This window comes from Lissotriton helveticus, chromosome 6 (genome assembly GCF_964261635.1).
Source record: "Lissotriton helveticus chromosome 6, aLisHel1.1, whole genome shotgun sequence".
Classification (NCBI taxonomy): domain Eukaryota; kingdom Metazoa; phylum Chordata; class Amphibia; order Caudata; family Salamandridae; genus Lissotriton; species Lissotriton helveticus.
In genome coordinates, this window is record NC_136067.1 from 1,769,374,593 (window position 1) to 1,769,396,292 (window position 21,700).

Consider the following 21,700-nt stretch of genomic DNA (forward strand, 5'->3'; position numbering starts at 1 on the left):
TCGTCTTATTACTTTGGATTTACCCAGTGAGTCTCTAACAGGGGCTTCAGCCTCTAACGTGTAATACGTTTGGGGATTTCTGAATCAGTTTGGTACTCCTAAACTTACCCAGAGTGCTTACGAGAGGGGACTATAAGGCTACTAGTGTACAAGGTACAAATGGTGGTTTGTGGATTGATCAGATTGTGGATTGGAACTTGTTAGAGAATCAGCCCTGAAGAAGTCAATGTGTGCAAAATACACACGACAAAACACGTGTTGGCTGTAGATTGCTTTGTCGCATGTCAACATTTGTGGAAGCAATATACTGATTGAAAATGTATTGTTGAACATCGGACGCTGAGTACCCGAAAAAAGAAATAAAGTGGAACAAAGTGCAATAAGAGACTTTAATACTGCTAGACTTTTTCATTTATAATTTGGAGTGCTCAGGGAGGAACTTTATTGTCATTGTGCTCCCTTCTTGGGAGGGATTATCTGGGGTTGAATTGGCAGGCAACCTCTTTTCCCTTGGAGCACCAATATATATTTTTCATCAAAACACTTGCCCTATATTATTGTTGAGCGCCCACTTTGCCTGGTTGCCAATTTGTGTTGTTTTAAAAAAAGATACATACAAGGTCCCAAAAGTGATACCGATTGCATTGCAAATGCTTGTTTAGTCTGTAAGCACTATTTTCTTAAATAGTTTCTCCATCTGCAGGCACGACATGCTTTCCTGCACCATTCAGCGCGCCATGCGTGCTTTCAGTTTCTAAGCAGCTCAGGACAATGGCGTCCGTTTCTTTGAATAGGTCTTGCATTTACAAGGATTTTAGCTATTGGCATTGTACATTATAATGCCTTTTATTTATGTGTTAATTATCAAAACTTATAAATAAACAGCATTGTCATTTAGAATACCAATAGCTCAAACTCTCGCAAATGCGAGACCTATTGCATTGCAAATGATTTTTTCATCTGGTGTTCTCCTTTTATGTCAAGCGTATTCAGACAGTTTTGCCTGCATTAGTTCTGCATTTTTTCCATGGCATTGTATCATGCTATGGGTTTATTAATGCAGACCATATTTGACCAAGGAGGGAGAATGCAAACAAAGTCCTTGTGCATTTTTCTGAGTGCTCGCGACAAGTGCATAATTTTGTTAGATCATTTGGGGCACTAAAAAGCATGCGCACCCAAATGCGTTTCATGATTCAAACATGTTTTCACTTGAGGGGTCAATGCAGAGGAAATATCAACAATTGAGAAACAGATGTTCTTGGCTGCGAAAGAATAGTGTTTTTTTTATGATGTGCCATTCAAAAATTTGAATTTGAATTTTAAAATATTTGTTAAGCGCACTTAAGCGGTTTCATGGCGCTGGATAGCTGTGAATCAGTGGAGGCGAGGATGGGGGCTTGGCTGCTGCAGATCTAGAGAACAGAAAAGTCTTGAGTGATTTGCGAACTTTCAGGTAGGAAGGAGAAGTCCTAAGTGCGAGAGGGAGTGAGTTCCAGAAGGATGGGGCTAGCACCGCAAATCTGGCCCCCCCGGACTTCTGCTTCCTAAAACGGGGGACTGACAGGAGAGCCTGGTGGGTGGAACGAAGCTCTCTAGTCGGGAGATAAGGGGAGATAGCTTCACAAAGGAAGACGGAGGCAGTCCCCGACCTAGCCTGATACGTGATACAGCCCAACTTGAAGAGGGCCCTCTCCCTCACTGGTAGCCAATGCAAAGACTGTAACAGAGGGGTCGCATGATTGAATTTAGGGAGGCCATAGATCAGGCGGGCCGCCTGATTTGGAATCATTTGGAGCCGGTGAATCAGGTAGGCCGGCGCGCCATTGTAGATCACGTTCCCATAGTCAAGGCGCGAAAGCACCATAGCCATAAGGATAAGCTTAAGTGCAGCGGCAGAGAAGAAGCGGGAGACCTTTCGGATTATGCGGAGGGAGAAGAAGCAAGCAGACACCACTGAGTTAATCTGCGTATGCAGGGTGAGCAGGGGGTTAATGAAAATGCCCAGGGTTTTGACCTTGGGAACTGGAAGGGGAGGGGGACCAAGGGAATGGGGCCAGAAGGAAGGAGACCAGGGACTGCAACCACCCCCCGCCAAAACCAGTTCGGTCTTGTCAGGGTTTAATTTGAGGTGGTTGCAGTTCATCCACCCTTGGATGAAGAGCATGACCCTCTGAAAATTCGAAGCAGAGGAAGGGGAGGAGGAAAGATTAAAAATAAGTTGGAGGTCATCGGCGTAGTTAAACACCGAGACCTCCATCTGCTGTAAAGAAAAAATGAGGGGAGAGATGTATAAATTAAATAACAAAGGAGACAGTGAGGAACCCTGGGGGACTCCGCAGGTCACTCTCCGAGGTGGGGCGGTAAAGTTGGCCAGATGGACAGCCTGCTCCCTGTCCGTTAAGAAGGAACGGAGCCAGGCAAGGGCCGTGCCCCCAATGCCCGCCGCCTCGACACGGGTCAACAAGATGTCATGGTCCACCGTGTCGAACGCGGCGGACAGGTCTAACAGGACCAGGGCCTGGGGTCGGCAGGTGTCGATGCCCTCCCTTAGTAGTTTATCCATCACCGACACCACTACCTTCTCGGTAGAGTGCAGCGGGCGAAAGCCCGCCTGACGAGCAGAGAGGCAGCCCGTGGATTCCACAAAGGCGCTCAGAGACCTGGTGATATGAGCCTCTGAGACCTTTGCCAGGTAAGGGAGAAGGGAAATGGGACGATAGTTGGCAGGCAGAGAAGGATCTGTGCCTGCCTTTTTCAAAATCGGGATAATAACTGCCGATTTGTGGGCATGGGGGACAGTGCCAGTGCTAAGGGAGTGATTAATAAGAGTAAGTGGAGGGGAGTAGCAGTTTGAGAAGAACTCTTTTAAGACGAATGCAGGACCAATGTCATGGGGGGAACCCGATTTAACCCGGGCCAGAAGGGGGAGGAAAGTGTCTCGAGTCAAAGGAGGGAACTGAGTGAAGGATGAGGCAGAGGGAGGGGGGTGAGCAGCAGATGGTGCCGGGGGTGAGGAGGAGATGTTGGCCTTAAGGAGGGCTATCTTCTCGAAGAAAAAGGAATTGAGGGAGTTACAGAGTGTTTGAGATGGGGGAATTTTAGGGGTTACCCTGTCAGAAGCAGCGAGCTCGTGGACTGTGGCGAATATCTCCTTGGATTGATTTTCCGCTGCCAGGATTCTGCCAGAGAAGTACTCCGCTTTTGCTTTTAATATGTCCCTTTTATATTCATTCAGTGCCGAGCAGTAACTAGCCTTGAGAAGAGGGCAGTAAGTGCGTCGCCACGCTCGTTCAGCTCTGCGAGCCGCTAGCTTTTTGTCTCTAAGGGAGGGAGTGAACCATCTATTGGCCGCGTGGGCACGTTTAATAATCACTCTCTTAAGGGGGACAGTGGTGTTGCACGCCTTTAGCAGCCAGTTGTTGATGGCTGAGAGCTGAGAGGAAAGGGGTAAGTCGCTGAGCTCCGGGCTGGAAGCTGCGAGGGAGGAGCAGATCGCAGGGAGGTCAGCCTTGTCCCACTTTTTGCCCAGGTGTTTTTGGGCAGGGGGGTTTGGGCGGCCGTCCGAGGTCTACTGTAAAGGAAATGAGGGAGTGGTCTGACCAGGAACAAGGGGAGATGGTCGGAGGGTTAATGGGAATGTTGAAGGTCCAAATTTGATCAAGTTGATGGCCTTTGATATGAGTGGCCATGCTGAGCTGGGGAAGGAAGTTTAGGCTAGTAAGCAGGGTTGTGAACTCCTTAGATCTTATGTCTTCAGCTTGGTCATTCGGCCAGTAGTTCAAATCCCCAAGCAGTAGAATTGCAGAGTTATTCACTACCAGGGTGGCCAGAAGGTCCTCGATGGAGGTCAAGAAGTCAGGGGTAGACTGGGGTGGGCGGTAAATGAGTACACAGGTCAGTGGAACCCCGAAAGAGGTGGAACGGGCTACTAGGCAGTCCACAGCGGGAATAGGGGGGAAGGGAGGGTTTGAAAAAGGAGGTCTGCGCGAGTGATCAGAGCCACGCCCCCCCCAGTCTTCCCCCCAGGACGATCCTTTCTAATGGCCGAATAAGTGGAGGGCAGCATGGACAAAAGGCTTGGTAGAGAATCGTCTCTGAACCATGTTTCCGTAAGGAATAACCGTCAGGTTGGCGAGAGTCAAGCAGATGGAATAGTTCGAGTTGGTGCCCAACCGCGGACCTGGTGTTAAGGAGGATCGCAGTGGTGGTGGGCTGGGGGTTGCCAGAGATACGAGGGGAAGTTGGGTCGTGCCTGAGTGGCGGCCGGGTGGGGGAAGGGAAGGCGTCGGGCGACTGTTGAAATGACGCACTGGGCCGTGAAGGTGCGGGAGAGGAAATGCATAAACCAAGTGAGGCAATGCGTTCAAGCACTGAAGATAAAGGGGAGCGAGGGTGCCAGAGGGAGTGGATGGTCGCCGAAGAGTACATAGTAGGTGAATGAGCATAGCGACCGGGCCCGAGCCGAGGACAGCCGCGGACGGGCGCAGACGGGCTTAACTCTGGCGCGACTCCGGCGCGCCTACGGCGCGCCCGCTGCGCTCGTCCGCTGCGCTGACGCATGGTGGAAGTTTAAATAGCAAAGTGATTAGGGGGGTGTGGCTAGGGTGCAGCAGGCCGACTACCCAACCCAATATGGCGCCCGCAGTCGCCGGGGGTCACCGTTAAACGGTCAACCCACGGTGGATTGCTGGCTTCAGGCGGCTGTCAAGGTAAGTGTGGCAGCTAGTAGTCAGCAGGGCCACTGAAGGAGAGTTTTAAAAACGTTGTCGCTGCTCGTAGTCAGCAGGACGGGGGAAGACAGAACTACAAGTAAAATAGCTAGTATTCAGCACAGTGAGGCCAGGATTTAAAATAAAGATTATAGCGCTCCAGCAGATGCGCGCGAGCCCTCTGCCACCGGGCTGCAAGCTATCGCTGGTGCGAAGGAGGGGAGGATCCTAAATAGCAAAGTGATTAGGGGGGTGTGGCTAGGGTGTAGCAGGCCGACTACCCAACCCAAGATGGCGCCCGCAGTCGCCGGGGGTCACCGTTAAACGGTCAACCCACGGTGGATTGCTGGCTTCAGGCGGCTGTCAAGGTAAGTGTGGCGGCTAGTAGTCAGCAGGGCCACTGAAGGAGAGTTTTAAAAACGTTGTCGCTGCTCGTAGTCAGCAGGATGGGGGAAGACAGAACTACAAGTAAAATAGCTAGTATTCAGCACAGTGAGGCCAGGATTTAAAATAAAGATTATAGCGCTCCAGCAGATGCGCGCGAGCCCTCTGCCACCGGGCTGCAAGCTATCGCTGGTGCGAAGGAGGGGAGGATCCTAAATAGCAAAGTGATTAGGGGGGTGTGGCTAGGGTGTAGCAGGCCGACTACCCAACCCAAGATGGCGCCCGCAGTCGCCGGGGGTCACCGTTAAACGGTCAACCCACGGTGGATTGCTGGCTTCAGGCGGCTGTCAAGGTAAGTGTGGCGGCTAGTAGTCAGCAGGGCCACTGAAGGAGAGTTTTAAAAACGTTGTCGCTGCTCGTAGTCAGCAGTATGGGGGAAGACAGAACTACAAGTAAAATAGCTAGTATTCAGCACAGTGAGGCCAGGATTTAAAATAAAGATTATAGCGCTCCAGCAGATGCGCGCGAGCCCTCTGCCACCGGGCTGCAAGCTATCGCTGGTGCGTAGGAGGGGAGGATCCTAAATAGCAAAGTGATTAGGGGGGTGTGGCTAGGGTGTAGCAGGCCGACTACCCAACCCAAGATGGCGCCCGCAGTCGCCGGGGGTCACCGTTAAACGGTCAACCCACGGTGGATTGCTGGCTTCAGGCGGCTGTCAAGGTAAGTGTGGCGGCTAGTAGTCAGCAGGGCCACTGAAGGAGAGTTTTAAAAACGTTGTCGCTGCTCGTAGTCAGCAGGACGGGGGAAGACAGAACTACAAGTAAAATAGCTAGTATTCAGCACAGTGAGGCCAGGATTTAAAATAAAGATTATAGCGCTCCAGCAGATGCGCGCGAGCCCTCTGCCACCGGGCTGCAAGCTATCGCTGGTGCGAAGGAGGAGAGGATCCTTAATAGCAAAGTGATTAGGGGGTGTGGCTAGGGTGTAGCAGGCCGACTACCCAACCCAAGATGGTGCCCGCAGTCGCCGGGGGTCACTGTTAAACGGTCAACCCACGGTGGATTGCTGGCTTCAGGCAGCTGTCAAGGTAAGTGTGGCGGCTAGTAGTCAGCAGGGCCACTGAAGGAGAGTTTTAAAAACGTTGTCGCTGCTCGTAGTCAGCAGGACGGGGGAAGACAGAACTACAAGTAAAATAGCTAGTATTCAGCACAGTGAGGCCAGGATTTAAAATAAAGATTATAGCGCTCCAGCAGATGCGCGCGAGCCCTCTGCCACCGGGCTGCAAGCTATCGCTGGTGCGAAGGAGGGGAGGATCCTAAATAGCAAAGTGATTAGGGGGGTGTGGCTAGGGTGTAGCAGGCCGACTACCCAACCCAAGATGGCACCCGCAGTCGCCGGGGGTCACCGTTGAACGGTCAACCCACGGTGGATTGCTGGCTTCAGGCGGCTGTCAAGGTAAGTGTGGCGGCTAGTAGTCAGCAGGGCCACTGAAGGAGAGTTTTAAAAACGTTGTCGCTGCTCGTAGTCAGCAGGACGGGGGAAGACAGAACTACAAGTAAAATAGCTAGTATTCAGCAAAAATGTCTTCTTGAATAAACTGAAAACAAGATGTGTTTTCTCTGTCACGACTCCTGCCTCTTTTTTTATCGACTAGAATGTCAGAGTTGAGTTTAAAGATGCATGTTGGGTTATGTTGTTCCTTCTGGGCAGCAGGTTTGTGATTAAAGGATCACCCACCACAAACTCGTTCTATTAGGAATGGCCTGCCTATATGGACATTATTAATGTAACTAATCATTTTATAATGGCATGTGTTAACCCTTTTTCTGTGCACTCCCAATACTGGCTGATAAAAGAACAAAGGCCCAGGGAGTTGGCATTATTTGCTCAAAATCAAACACTGCGGCCAGTGCATAAACTGGGATTCGAGCTGAAGTCTAGGATTAGAAGTCTCCAGTGGAGCCTTTACACTTTCGCTTTAAATAGCGACTGCGGACATTTTTAGGTCTAGCCTGGCATTAGCAGCGTGCATGCGCTGCCCTCGCCATGCGAGGGCCTTTTGCGATCAATTCAGCCAAAGCTGAATGCACGCGTACAGGTGGACAAAGATGGCTGCTCTCGCCATTCACAAAGCTACACATACACTCCTACGGACAAAAAATGCAAACGCATGTGGACAGCCCAACGCCAGCTCTGTTTACCTTAATTAGCGTAGGGATGTCACAGGCACACGCATTTTTTTGTCCGTACGAGTGCATGGCGGCGTGCTTTCGCTTTCCATCCCTCCCCCCGCCGGGCCCCTCCTTCTTGTGTCATGCAGTATATTTTAGACGTGTAGGGATGTGCACACGCGCACGCATGGCGGTGTGCTTTTTTCCCTGAGGCGTGCTTTTTTTCCTTGATTCTACAATTAGACAGTAAATTCACCACATTGTAAAGCTTAAGTCACACTTGTGTACATACATTCATTCAGAAGGTACACACAAACATTTAAGAGGGTAACTGGAATGGGGACCTAGTGGTTGTGTAGCATTTCTTCACAATTTGAATTGCTCTGTGGAGGTAGACCCTGCGCACAGCTGATTGTAGCTTTGTATCTTCTCAAATTACAAGGCACTTAATGTATTTATTTGATTATCTATGTATTTAGGGATAAAGGCAGCGGAGCGCTTTGTGCGGTAAGGGGATTTGCACACTTGGGGGGTGCCTGGTTACAGAAGGCACGTAGGGTCGTTTACACTAACAGGCTGTGACATATGTGTGGGAGATTCTGTCACGAATACTCCATCGGGTTATCAAGGGTCTTAAGAGGCTTGGAAAGACCATGACAAGGAACAGCATTAAACAAAAGTTGGAAATTAAACACCTTGCAAAATCTGTCCCGTCAATGCAGCTCGCGCTGACGCGCAGATGCCGTACCCTCCCAGCTCAGTCCATGCCTTTCGACTCGTATTGCTCTCATGTGAGCCCTGGGCATCCGTATTTTAATTCAGTGGCCATCCGTATAGCCTCTGGATATTAGGAGCCATGAATGTGTTTGGCTGCAGCCCCGTCCCCCGCTCGCGCTTTTGGGCAGGAGAGCCTTGGCTAACTGCATTGCTGTTTGTAGGGCGCCTCTCCAGGGAGTGCTCGAGCACCGGCGCCGAGAGGCCATGAATACCCCTGAATGAAACAAGTCAGGACTATTGGCTTTGTCAATGGTTGTTCGTTGTATAAGATAAATAAGCAGCAACTATGGTGTGTGTATAATATTGAACAAGCATTAAAAATGCAATAGGTCTCGCCTTTCATTAAGTTAAAGCCATTTGCTTTGCTATACAAAAAACACTCGCAAAGCAAATGGCTTTAACTTAATTAAAGGCGCAACCTATTGCATTTTCAATGCTTGTTTTAGATGCAGCTCGTTTAAAGAAAGGGGTGTGGTCTCTAATAACATGAAAGTGCAGTATGGGATGCTTGTAAACAACAAGCATTTGCAATGCATTAGGTTTCGCATTTTAGAAACTTTGACCTATTGGTATTGTATATGACAATGCCTTTTATTATTGCAGGTTTTTTAAACACATCATTTACAATGCCAATAGCTCAAAATCACGCAATTGCAAGACCTATTGCATTGCAAATGCTTGCTTTAAATATGTTTTATTTTTATTTTTAGAACCCAGCAATTGTGAAGTGCTTTTGAGATACTCACTTCTCATTTATGTGCACCCATCCACTTTATTTTTAGGTCAATTTGGTTGTCAATCACAACGTGGTCACACTCCTGGGATAGCACGCGATGGCCTCGCTTCCCATATTTTCTCCTGGTCAGCCATTGCTCAAAACAGGAGTAATATTTTTTGTGTAATTTTGTACAGCTTTTCAGAGATCTTCACACACATTAATTTCTCTTCATAAGCGCTGCACCACCTTCCATGCGCCCACAGGTTACATTTTAATTACTCCGCGCGACTGGTTTTAGTTTGGCGTGCCACTTTACAAAAAAAGGCTATCAGAAGAATTACATTTGAAACGCGGATACATTAAATGCTTTAAATTTCCTAGCAATTGAATTAATCAATAGCAGCCCTACTGGCTCTATGCAACACAAAGGTTATTCAAACTCGGCATGTCTCTTCTTTTTTTAATAAAAGTTTGACACATGGAAAGCACATTACAATTATAACACAGTTATCAAGTTGTCAGCTATGTCTAACAAAAATGTTAAAAAATTCCACCCTTCAAAAATCCATCGGACTTTATTGTTGGATTATTTGCAGCTGTTTGCCATTTTTTGGGCTTTGGTTGGCAAGGTGAGAGCACACCGAACTTTAACCACTGCAGTTTAACAGTAGACCGCTTTCAATGTTATGTTACATCCTTTTCCCAAAGCATTCTGCATTTCTTTCATTGAAAACTCAACTCCTTTCAATACATTTAAAAACATAACAAATAATAGATTTTATTGCTGGCCTAACGATCTTGTACAAACCATACGGTCTTTTCAATTTGAATATCAGTATGTCTCTATATTTATTTTAAGAATTTTCCAATGTGGAGAGCACTCTGTACATTTAAATGATTCCCCAGGTGCAAAGTAGGGGTATGTCTCTGATTTTTAGGTCTCACCTACGCAGCGCTCATGCGCTGCATATGAAAAAGACCTTTAGCCATCGCTTCACTTTTGCATGCAAAAACGTGCATGCTTTGCATTGCTTTGAATGGCAACACGTGCACGTTTGGCGATTCCCTTGCGGGAGCGAGCTTTCAAAACCATCTGTTGGTAATTAACAGATGGTTCCTGCTCACTCCCGCAAGGGAAACAGGTGCCGGCCCCCTCCTCTCTCCCCACCCTCTCCTGCCTCCTTTCAGCGCGAGGCACGCGCACTTGTTCTGTTCTTGTTTTAAGATGAAACAGAGTGTGCATTGCCGCTGGGCTCCCCTCTATAATGAAGTTTCTCTTTGTTCTGGAAGTGATGTGAAAATTGTCTAGCGTGTAGTGGAGTTGTAAGAAAGCTAGAATTGAGCAATTATCATTTTTAAAGAGAAACTGTTATCAAAGCAACCACAGGAGGCAACCCCAGGACTCCTCTTGGAGTGGTGCGATGCGAGCCACATATTTCTCAAACATACATTTCCGGCTCTCTGAATACTTCATGGGATCCGACTCGGAGTCATTGATAAACCCGGGATCCAGCGCATGAAGGCAGGTTTCTCGGGACTGACTCTATTTCATTTTCCTCCGGGTGACTGAACCTCGCCGTAAATGCAACACCGTACATCATTTTCATATTGTGGCCTTCTTCGCCAGAGTGAACAAAATGGCGGACACAATTGCCAAACTGCGTCAGACTCTGGCTGCGGCTTGGCACGGCTGCCCGAAGAGTGACGTGAAATTACTGTGTCTGGAGAACGGGTCTTGAATGGGACATCTGCGGTAATGTGATTATATTAATTCCACATTCACTTTCGAGGCACGTGATCATTCTAGCTACTCGTAGTTTTAAAAGACTGGGGATAGGGAGGCATATAACTACGTCTTGCCTTCACTTCGTTATATGAGGTGGGATATAGAAGCGCAGCATGCGGCAGGGCCCTAGACTTGTTGCTAGGCATCAGCACTGATCCGGGCAGTTAGAAATCACATGTGTCCGCCTTGCATAAACCATGTTTTGCGGTAGGTTACTCTCACATCTCCATGAGGCACCGTAGAACAGAGGAATGTGTGTGTATTAGTTTGCTGACAGGCCACTCGCCATTTGATACACACAACAATGTCATTTTTGAAGTGTATCACTGGCCTAATTTTGAGTTAAGTCAAGTGTCAGAGGGTACACGGATTTGCTTACTGGACGTAACAGTATCCCGGTACTGTTTGACATGTATGGACGACGTCTCTTTTGGAGCAGGGGTGATGGAATTGTACAAATGCCCCACAAGAATGTCTAATCAATAAGGTGAAGCCAGTGTAAGCCTAAATAAATGCATAACCATATTCGGATGTTCCTACAACTCCAGGCTAAACCTATTTTGGTTACTGTTTCCGCAGAGTCATAACAATAATAAAATAGACAAGCATTGGCATAGCCAATAGATATCGCCTTTGGGACCTTATAAGTGTTTAGCCATGCAACAGTTGATGTTGTTGCACCAAGGATATTGTGCCGGATAACCAAACACTTATACGGTCCCAAAGGCCAGTCATATTGTCTATGCCAATGCTTGTTTGGGAGTGGGGATGGGGTTGTGGGTATGGGAAGAGCACACTAAAACATAATCAGGGTTCATAAATTTCGCATTCAATCCCTGAGAAGTGAGCAACTCTACCACAACCACACCGTCTGTAGCAAAATGCATATGTATCTTTTTCACTTATAAAGTTTGTCTATATTATCTGCTATGCACAAGCAGCAGTTCCATCACAAGTGTCGACCTTAACACCAGCCTTTCAAGAATATCAAAGCAAGTGAAATGTCTTCTTTACATTACTGCTCCTTCAAATGTACCGCTTTCCACACCAATTAACTAACACCTATCAAGTCTGCCCCACCTTATCAGCCCATCTCAAGCACCATTTTTCACACCATTGCTTACGGTTGATCCTGTTTGAGGGCACTTATGAAACGCTGCATATCTTCCACAAAAACCAGTCTGTCCCAGCATACAGGGGTGGAGCAGGAAGTTGCTGTAAAGCAGTTAATGGCCCCAAGCCAAAGGCTCTTTTGAGAATAAATCACTATGTAGTGGCTGCAACAGAATTGAGACTGGCCTGCTGTGACAAGACAAAGGTAACAAAGGCTGTGTCTATGTACTAGGCTGACTTACCTAATAGGTATACATTTTATTTTAAAAGCATAGAGTGTGCAACCAAATATTCAACCAATGTATTAAACACGTTTTTAGAATCCCTAAAGAATTGTTTTTTGATTATCAATCAACTCCACAACTTTTATAAATTGTATTTAGAGAACAAAGATTCTCAACTGGTCACATAGTAAGTTTGCTCCGTATGACGAAATTACGATTCAAATAAATATAAATGGCTATAATGTGCATTGGAGTTACAAATAAATGATAACTTTAACATCAGCTTCCTTTCAGTACATGCACAATTTCCTTAGGAGATAGCATCGTTTCTTTGCTTTGTTCCCCTAACAGCATTTTACACACATTTGTGCTCGCTCTTAAATAACATAAAGCACCTTCTAAACAACTGAAATATGTCTTAGTTTCAATTCTTCCCACGAACGTCAGATGTGATACAATGGTGGCTTGGCTAAACGGAAATACTTTGGGGCATATTTATAAAACATGTATCGCAACCACAGCGTAACTTTCAGTGACGTTGTTATGGCGATAGGGGCCTGGCCATATTTACAAGGCAGCGTTAAGCCACTTAATGTGGCTTAATGCTGCCTTGTAAATAATGCACCCTTTCATGATGTATTTAGTGTGAAAGGGGAGGGCAATGGGTGTTGCGATAGACGTTCCACCACAACACACATTGATTTTCACGCTGCCTCCTATTTACAAGGGCACCGTAAATAGGAGGCAGTGCCAAAAAATTAAGACCAGGGAAATGCATTATTTCTCCTCGTTTTTACTGTTTTCAATGTGTGCTGCCTTATACACATAGAAACAGCCAAATGCCTATAATTGTTTATGTTCAGGAAGGTCCCGCAGCCTGTACATAAACAATCATTTAAAAAAAATGCAGTTTTGCAACTTCTTATCATCTGCCTCCTTTCAGTATATGCATGCTTTCTTGAGAGGAACACTTATTTAGCTTTGTTCACCTAATATCATTTCACACGCATTTTTGATCGCCTCTTAAAATACTCAAAACACACTGCACCATTTTCACAACTGATTTTATTTTCTGTTACAATTTTTCCGACGCTCGGCTGCTACCATTCAACTGTAACTTCACAAAGCGGTAAAACTTTCCTTGCTTTCACATGTTTTTTAAATTTTGGTAGAGTATAAATGTTTACTGCTTTTTTAATTCACTTTGCCTACTTTGGTTGCATTTTCTTCAAGATGAAGCATTGTTTTTAGCTTCGTTCACCAAACAGCAAATTACACACATTGTTGCAATTCTAGTGTCAAACACAAGCCTCCATCTTCAAAGCTGGATTTTGTTTGTGCTACCAGTTTACCCTTGAACAGCAGATGCCATAAAACTGAGCCTTGGCCCATGATAAGATGATAACATAATAAATCTTCTGTGTACGTCTTGTTGGAGCTTGGGCACCACTTTTACTGCCTTTCTGTTTCTTCAATGATCCAGAGAGCCACAAAGGAGGGAAGGTGCATGATTTTATAATATGTTACTTCATAGCACTTTGCAGTCGCACACAGAATGTTATAGTGCTGGTCATTTGCATCAAGACAATTGCCTTTCTGTCTTGGAATGTGTCAATTAACCACTTCGGTGCTCATGACGAGCTCAGCTCGTCATGAGGCACAGTGGCGCTGTGCTCGGCCGTGGAACGCCCACGCGGGGATAATTCCCCTGCTGTGCTGGGCGTTCCATTAAACGGTCATGGTCATGATGAGCTCAACACCACTGTGCAGCATGACGAGCCAAGCTCGTCACAAGCACTGTGGCCCCTCGCGCGGCGCCCCCTCCCCCCGCGCCGCTAGGGAATTAGCCCCGTGGCGAAGGGGTTAATGTTTTCTTAGCCAAGCATGTATTCCTGAATCAGACTGCATGACCCAGTGTGTAGAAATTGTATAGTTCTTAAGTCTCTGGCGGCGCAGCACCCAGGATAATGTGCTGCATGGCTAAACACTTATATGGTCCCAAAGATGAGATCTACTGGCTTTGCCAATGCTTGTTTACCTTGCCATTCTAAAATACCAAAATTGTCACCAATCGTGCACATGGCAACCATTATGGAATATTTGTTCTTAACATTCCAAAATGGCCACATTATGTATGCATGAGCATGTGTTTTGACACATGCACACATATGGGTAACAAAGCATATGCCCATGTGTGTCATGATGTAAGATCGTCAATGTAAATAAGCACTAGAAAAGGTAATAGGTTGGCATTCCTCTTTTAAAGATGAGACCTATTCACTTAGCCAATGCTTGTTAAATACTTTTTGTTAATCAGTAACTTAAGTTATTCAGTCTGACAGTGTGCCCACATATGCCATACATACCATTTAGGGACCAGTACTTTTCTTTACTTGTAGAAGACAGATATCGTCATAATATGCTATTGCTAACTTTATGGGTAAGTGCTTGTTCTCAATTTGCTTAACAATACCAATGCATTAGAATCCCCAATGTGAGTGTAGGGGCTTTTGTTTATTATTTGGCGGAGTGGGACATCTGCCAAACAGTATTGCATCTACCATCATCCATACTTGGGGTTGATTCTGATCACCCTCAGTATGCCCCCAAAGAGCCACTCGTAGGCATACATTCCGAACGACATGTTCCGGCAGCCGGTCTATCCGGGCGAGGAAGAATGATGCGCAAATGTGTTCAAAAACTGTACGTATGCTCCCATTCCAGCCACAGTTCCTGTACGAGTCGGGTCCGGAAAGGCTGAAACAAGTCGCACGGAGTCCAAACAACAGTAGTTTCAGGGACGGCAAGTACGATGCGTACTTCCTACGCGCCGAACACGTTGCCATCTCCAGGACGTCTTGTCCTCCAGAGGAACAGTACTTCAGGTTCGATTCGCGCCACAACACGATCCATAGCTGCGAAACGTACCAACTCACAACGCCGACGAGACGAACCAACGATCCACGCATACGAGACGAACCAATCATGAATCCGATCGCGCAGGTCATCCCTGTACGGGATCAACAACAGGACGCGAACATCACAGAAGGTAAGTCAGATACCTACCACACACACAAATGTCACGAACCACCGAAATGCAACACAAACATAGGGGTGGATATCCCTCTCCACTAGCATTGCCCAAGCCATACGGGTTGGATATCATTCACTACCAGTACTCCCTACTCAGAGGGGGGGTTACATACTACTACCAGTAGTCACTACTCATAGGGGGATACCTACCACTACCAGCAGTAACCACTCATAGGGGGATACCTATCACTACCAGTACTTCCAACTCATAGGGGGGATGGCTATCACTACCAGCAGTCCCTACTCACAGGGGGTGATAACTACCACTACCAGCAGTCACCACTCATAGGGGGGATGCCTACCACTACCAGCAGGCCCTACTCATGGGGGGGGTGCCTACCTCTACCAGTACTCCCTAATCGTAGGGGGGATACGTACCACTATCAGCAGTCCCTACTCATGGGGGGTATACCTACCACTACCAACAGTCACCACTCATAGGGGGGATGCCTACCACTACCAGTACTCCCTACTCATTTATACAGCGCTCGCATACCCAGCGGTTTCATGGCGCTAGTGGTGATCAGTGGACAAACAGCAGCTGAAGAGTTAGGTCAGGTAAGCTTGCGTAAACAGAAATGTTTTAAGGTCTTTTCGGAATAAAGGGTAAGAGGGTGAGGTGCGTAAAGTAACAGGGAGAGAATTCCAAAAGGTTGGAGCCAGGACAGCGAATCTCGCTCCGCCATAGGGGGGGATACCTTCCACTACCAGTACTCCTCACTCATAGGCATTGCAGGACAAACACACCACCCCTACCATCACGTCAAGATTGTGTTTTGTGTGTCAGACACACAAACTAAAGTATCCTGTGGAGACTGTAGATGTGAGGTGACACAGTCACATACCATGGTAGCAATGGGACATACCAACCAGGATGAATGTGCTGACGTATGATGTAGGAGACACAAGGATAGCAGTGGAGAACCACAAAACAAGATCCAGCCTATGGCACACAAAAGCCATACCAATGCATTGGTGCAGATGCACAAACACAAACATCCTGTCTCACACTGCATCTCAAACACAAGATGTATGTGTGTGTCAGTGTAGTCAGGCAGGTATGCGACACATGATAGTGTGCTGTGCTCAAATTACACATATGTCTACACAGTGCCATACAAAAGTAAATCATGAATTGGCTACCCCTCTGTGGGCAAGAAGGCATCGTCAGATGAGTGGGATCCCAACAGACTCACAACACAAGCTGGGTGGAACAGCAACCAAGACATGCAAGAGACAGACCCACTTCATCTGTACCATCAAGGACCCTACATTGATGTGACAGTAGCCTGCATGATAACCCCTCTGTGAAGACAATTTGGGATGTTGCCCTTACTGTGGACTCCAGTCACCTGTGCACACTGGGTCATGTGTCTTGACACACCAACTACATTCACACTTACACAAACACAAATCACTGGCCATGGCCTGTAATCCAAGGTCAAAATGTAGGTACAGGCATAGCCATACCACAACTCCCATAAGGACACTCTCAACACCACACACCATGAACTGCACCAAAGTACATCTGCAAATCCCACATGGCCTGTGGACATTGCACATGCACCATGACAATACCAGGGTTGGCAGGGGGAAACCAAGGCGCAGCAACTCGTCACACATGGCCAGTTAAAAAACCCTTGATAATGTCTGCGACCCTGCACAGTGTGCGGTACATGTGCCTTATGTGAAATGTATCTGAATAATTGGGATCCCTGCACAGTCCCAGAAAATATGAGGAACACTAGGACACCCACAAAGAATATATGTTGATACCTTAAAACCGTGCAGCTTTGCATCTGAGCAGTGGGAGCAGTCACACACACATACAAGTGAGCCAGTCACAGAAAGATATCACAAAGGGAAATCAACTTCATGTTAGAAACACTAAACAGCCTTGGCAAATCCTACATATGTCAGACTTGTGTTTGCCCACCTTCGAGGCCATAACAACAAACACACTGCGGGATGACACGCTAATGGCCAGTAGATTCCCATGCACCAACAACCCAGAAAACACAGGGCAAAAATCTTGGATGAATCGTGGGCAACTCATCAAGCATCACAGACAGGGACATCTGAAGGGAATACAGGTTGTGTAAAAAATTGAAATTAACAAACAGAGACATGCTCACAGAACATACCCCATGGGCTCTGGCAATTTCACCGAATGACACACTGCCATGAGGTGACTCCACTCCTGTGGAAGGTCAGGTGTGCAAAAAGTAGTCTGAGCAGGGCCCTGTCATGTCTGCCTAAATTGTGGTTAGTGAGCCAACAATTACAGCACACTGAAAGCTCAGGTCACATCAGACTGTGTACATGAGGGTATTTAAGTCATCTGCACATACTCCATTAACATGTATGGCAAGTTGCACTGACCCAACGATGACTTGGTCACCATTTTTTGCAAAAACCTGCATGTGCAGTGTAGAAGTGCCCACTGTTCCAAGAAATGACTTTGTGCACAAGTGTAAGCCCAACATAAGTGCAACAGTGCAAGCCACAGATGTGACACAGCAAAGGAATTGTGAGGCTCCCTCTGCCAAATTGTATGGAATATGACACACTCAAATTGCAGCAAAGGATTACATGGATACATACTGTAATAGGACTCAGATACCACGGACCACATGGAGTCCATCACAATTGAAAAACCATCAATAGCTACATTACAAGTATTACAACTGCAACTCCGGATACACATTAACAACATCACATACAGCATATGCAAAACATCATTGAAATGAAAATTTGCTTTATTCAGCTTCAAATTATTGATGTGGTGAAACCAAAGAGAAAATAAAGGCCCCTGGCCAGTCCATTAATTTTGTCCATTAGGCGTGCCACAGAAATGAGTGCCCCACATTGCTTGCCTGCACTGCTACAACAAGGGGATAGCTCCCTTCATGGGGCATTAATAGGGACAGGCCTGGCACTGCAGGGACCAGATCAGGGGATAGCAGTATGGGGCAGGTGAGGAGTTGTGGGTGCAGGAGTGTCAGTGGCAATTGCAGTGGGGGTGTCTGACACAGTGGGCACTGTCACCACAGCAGTGCCAAAGTGAGACGGGGTGGAGGGGGTCTCCACAGCAGTGCCAATGTCAAAGGTAGTGTCTTGGGCCAAAGGTAAAGTGGGCAGGACAGATGAGGGGGACACGGACTCCACAGCAGTCGCAGGAACAGGCTGAGAGTGTGAAGTAGGGGTTGAAGTGCATGTGGAAGGGGTGGAGGGCCTAATCAATTTGGGGATGGTGTATCTGTTTGTGGGGGAACCTGGGGCATGGTGTGTAAGAGTGGTGGGCTTAGGGCTAGAGAACAGAGACTGTGTGGTGGTGGTGCGTGAATGGGGAGGGCTCTTGCTCCCCCAGTTCCTGGCAGATTTGCGGATAGGGCCTCAGTGTCCTTGCGCCTTGGGGAGGGCGTCCGTGTGGCAGGGGAACTCCCCTCTGTGTGTGGTAACCGCCTCTTCCCCTTGTGAGTGGGATCAGATGGAGCTGTGGGGAAGAGGCCAAGGTCACAGAGGAAGAGTTGCTGGGAAGTGGGTGTTGCAGGTGAGGCAAGAGAAAGGGGTTTGGAGGGAGAGGGATCTGAGGTCTGCAGAATGGTTGTGGATGCTTGTCTGTGTGTCTGTGCCCTATCCCCTATGTGTGTGCTGTCAGTCCCCGGAGTGTGAGTGCTTGCGTGTCATAATTTTGTCTTGCGTTGCTGTTAGCTATTTGGGACTGATGATGTGCTTGCCTGTGCCTGTGTGAGTGTGCTTTGGGTAGGTAGGGTAGTGGGTATTGTGGATGTGGCTGATGTGGGAGATGTAAGGGACTGTTGGAGGGGGGACACTGCTACCATCAGCGAGGAGGCCATGGACTGAATGGTCTGCTGTTGGACAGACATGTGTGATGAGATGCCCTCCATGAAGTACACCATTTGTGTCAACAGACCGGTGTGAGCATGGTGGACCTTCAGCATCGATGTCTGCCCCACATGGATCTGCTTAAGCAGGTCCATAGACTCCAAACTCAGGGCAGCAGGGGAGACGGCAGCAGGGGCTGTGGTGCCTGGACTGAAGGAGACATGCTCCCTAACACGGGAGCCTCCACGGACATCAGGGATGGGAGCAGCTAGGCAGGTGGAGACGGGGGTGATGTCTCCACAAGGGAGACATCATTGGTACTGGATGCATCCACAGCTGAGGTGGTTGAAGCTGAGTGTTCCTCAGTGTGGCTCTCCTCACCCTCCGTGCCTCTGGGTCCCTCCAGCTCCTCCGCGGAAGACACAGTCTGGCTCTGCCACTCCTCTTGGTCCGTGGAGCTGTCTGCTCCTGTAGTCATTGAAGCTGCTGTAAACAATGAAGAAAACCATATTCACATTTGTCACCTATATTGAGCTGACACATCACAGAGCAGGTCTTGGCATCATCTGATAAGCATAGCAAAAATGACTGACACATATGTGAACCAGTCACTTGTCATCCTGCCAGGCAAACCTGCCCCAAGTACCCATCCTGGGGATGGACACATCCGTCTGGTGCATGTATGATGTCACTAAGTACATGTGCAAACATGCTCCACAAAGGGCCAGGTGACAGATCTGCAAGGATTGTAAGTGTAATGTCTCACTGTGCACATATCACATGTACAGTTCCTGCTACCCACATCACCAAGAATCAGATGATCACACGGTATCCACATTAGACATTTGAGTTTGTGCTAACACAAATCAGTAAATATGGACTCATCTATCTCAGTCTGTCAGGAAGAAAGTGAAGTAGCTTGCACTGTAATTTTCCATCCACCATTAGGCACACTCAAGTAATTACGCCCCTCTGTTTTGCCCCATGTGCTGATACAACAGCCACATATCATAAGGCTAGCCATTACCAAGATTGTAACACTCTTGAAGTAAAAGAAGCCATGCCAGTCCACAATGACACAGGGGCAGACACCCCATTGCACATGTCAGGATGCTCACATTGTTGTGTGACAGCCAGGATTGGGAGGTACGAGTGTCTCATCTGTGCAGAGTTGGCATACCTGTTCTGGTCCATGTGCAACAGGTTATGACCAGTAACAATAGGCAGGTGGCTATGCATGTGTCACAACCATGACATTCCTTCACTAAAGGCACCAACATTTGTATCATATCATGCATGTGTGTCTGCTAAATACCTCCAACAGTAATGGTGGCCAAGATCAGCATTCACAACACCTTTGTATTGCACATACAGAGTCCATGTCAGACACCTGTCTATGTGCAGACACATGTCAAACAATTGTCACACTCATGAAGCACAGAACGAGGCACCTGTAGCAGATGCCGGCCCAGACATTATCCTTGGACAACAGCAAGGACGCACAACACTAGTGACACTATTCAGATGCCAAAAGGCCCACACCTGATCAGCAGATGAGAATGGGGATTCACCAAATGTGTCCACATTAGTGTTGTCTCAGTAGACACACAAACTGTGGGAGTGTAAGGAGGCTGAGCGAGTGCAAAAAGCATGTTAGCCATAGTTCACCAAAGAGGAATGAACTTACCCCCTCCATACTGCTTTCTGGCCTTTAACTGCCCTTCCAGGTCAGGGAAGACCACTGGCAAAATCCTCAGCATGTGGGGGGTCAGTGTTCGTCCTCCGCCCCATCGGCGTGTAGGTGACAGCTTCAGCTGGACCCTGGCGATCCTCCTGGTCCAGCCACGAAAGTCCTGCCACCTCTTCTGACTGTTGTGGCGGTGGTGCTTAAAGACCCCCACTGATCGAACTGCACGTACAATGGACTTTCAGATTTCTTGTTTTTGATGGGCATCAACCTGTAAAGGTGACAATGTAAGACATCATCACTACACATGCAACTTGTTTGTACATCACACATTTGACCATACATGTTGTCATCACAAGGGAATATGCTGTATACAGTTAGAGCCACTATGGTAATAGGCATGTGTCCTGTGTGCAAGCTTGCATCAACAAACTGGAAACTGAGCATAAACAGTCACACAAGAAATAAAATGTACATATTGGCATCACTGCACCTGTACAGTAATTGCATCCACAAAGTTTGAGAGTTACAAATACTCAGTGAGCATGCTTGGCATTGCTGAACACAATGCTAGTAGTGCTAGTCAGACTCCATGCACAATTTGGAAGACAGTGGACTGCGTACTCACCTGTTCCCCTGGTTTCCCATACAGCTTACTGTACTGTGGAAGGAGGTTGTCCAGCAGGGCCTGGTTTTCCTCCTCGGTGAAGTATGTGCCATTCTTTAAGTCAGAGGATGCAGAGACAGAAGCAGTGGTATTGGAGATGTAATACTGTAGCAGTTGGTGCAGGCAAGTGTTGGCTCCGGAGAACAGACAGTCTTATATCTGTGCTGAAGAGCTGAATCTGTCCCAGGCGACCTATGTGATAGGTCCGACGAATGTGCATGTCATGAAAATGGCCAATCCATTGCATTGTACACTTCGTACATGCCTCCTGCATGGTTAAAAAATTCAACTACATCACCCCATTGCTGTTGATACATTGTTGTAGGGAGCCAACTGAATTTTATTTGGACACTATCCGTACAATGATCAAATTTGCGCCTGGCTCCATTACATCCAATAGCTAATGCGTGTGCACGGCTCGGGCAGTGAGTGTGCGACGTGTCTTTTAAAAAATTACCTGCAGCTGTCTCCATGATAGTCAATAGCCTATGCGTGCGCACTTCTCACTCAGTCAGTATA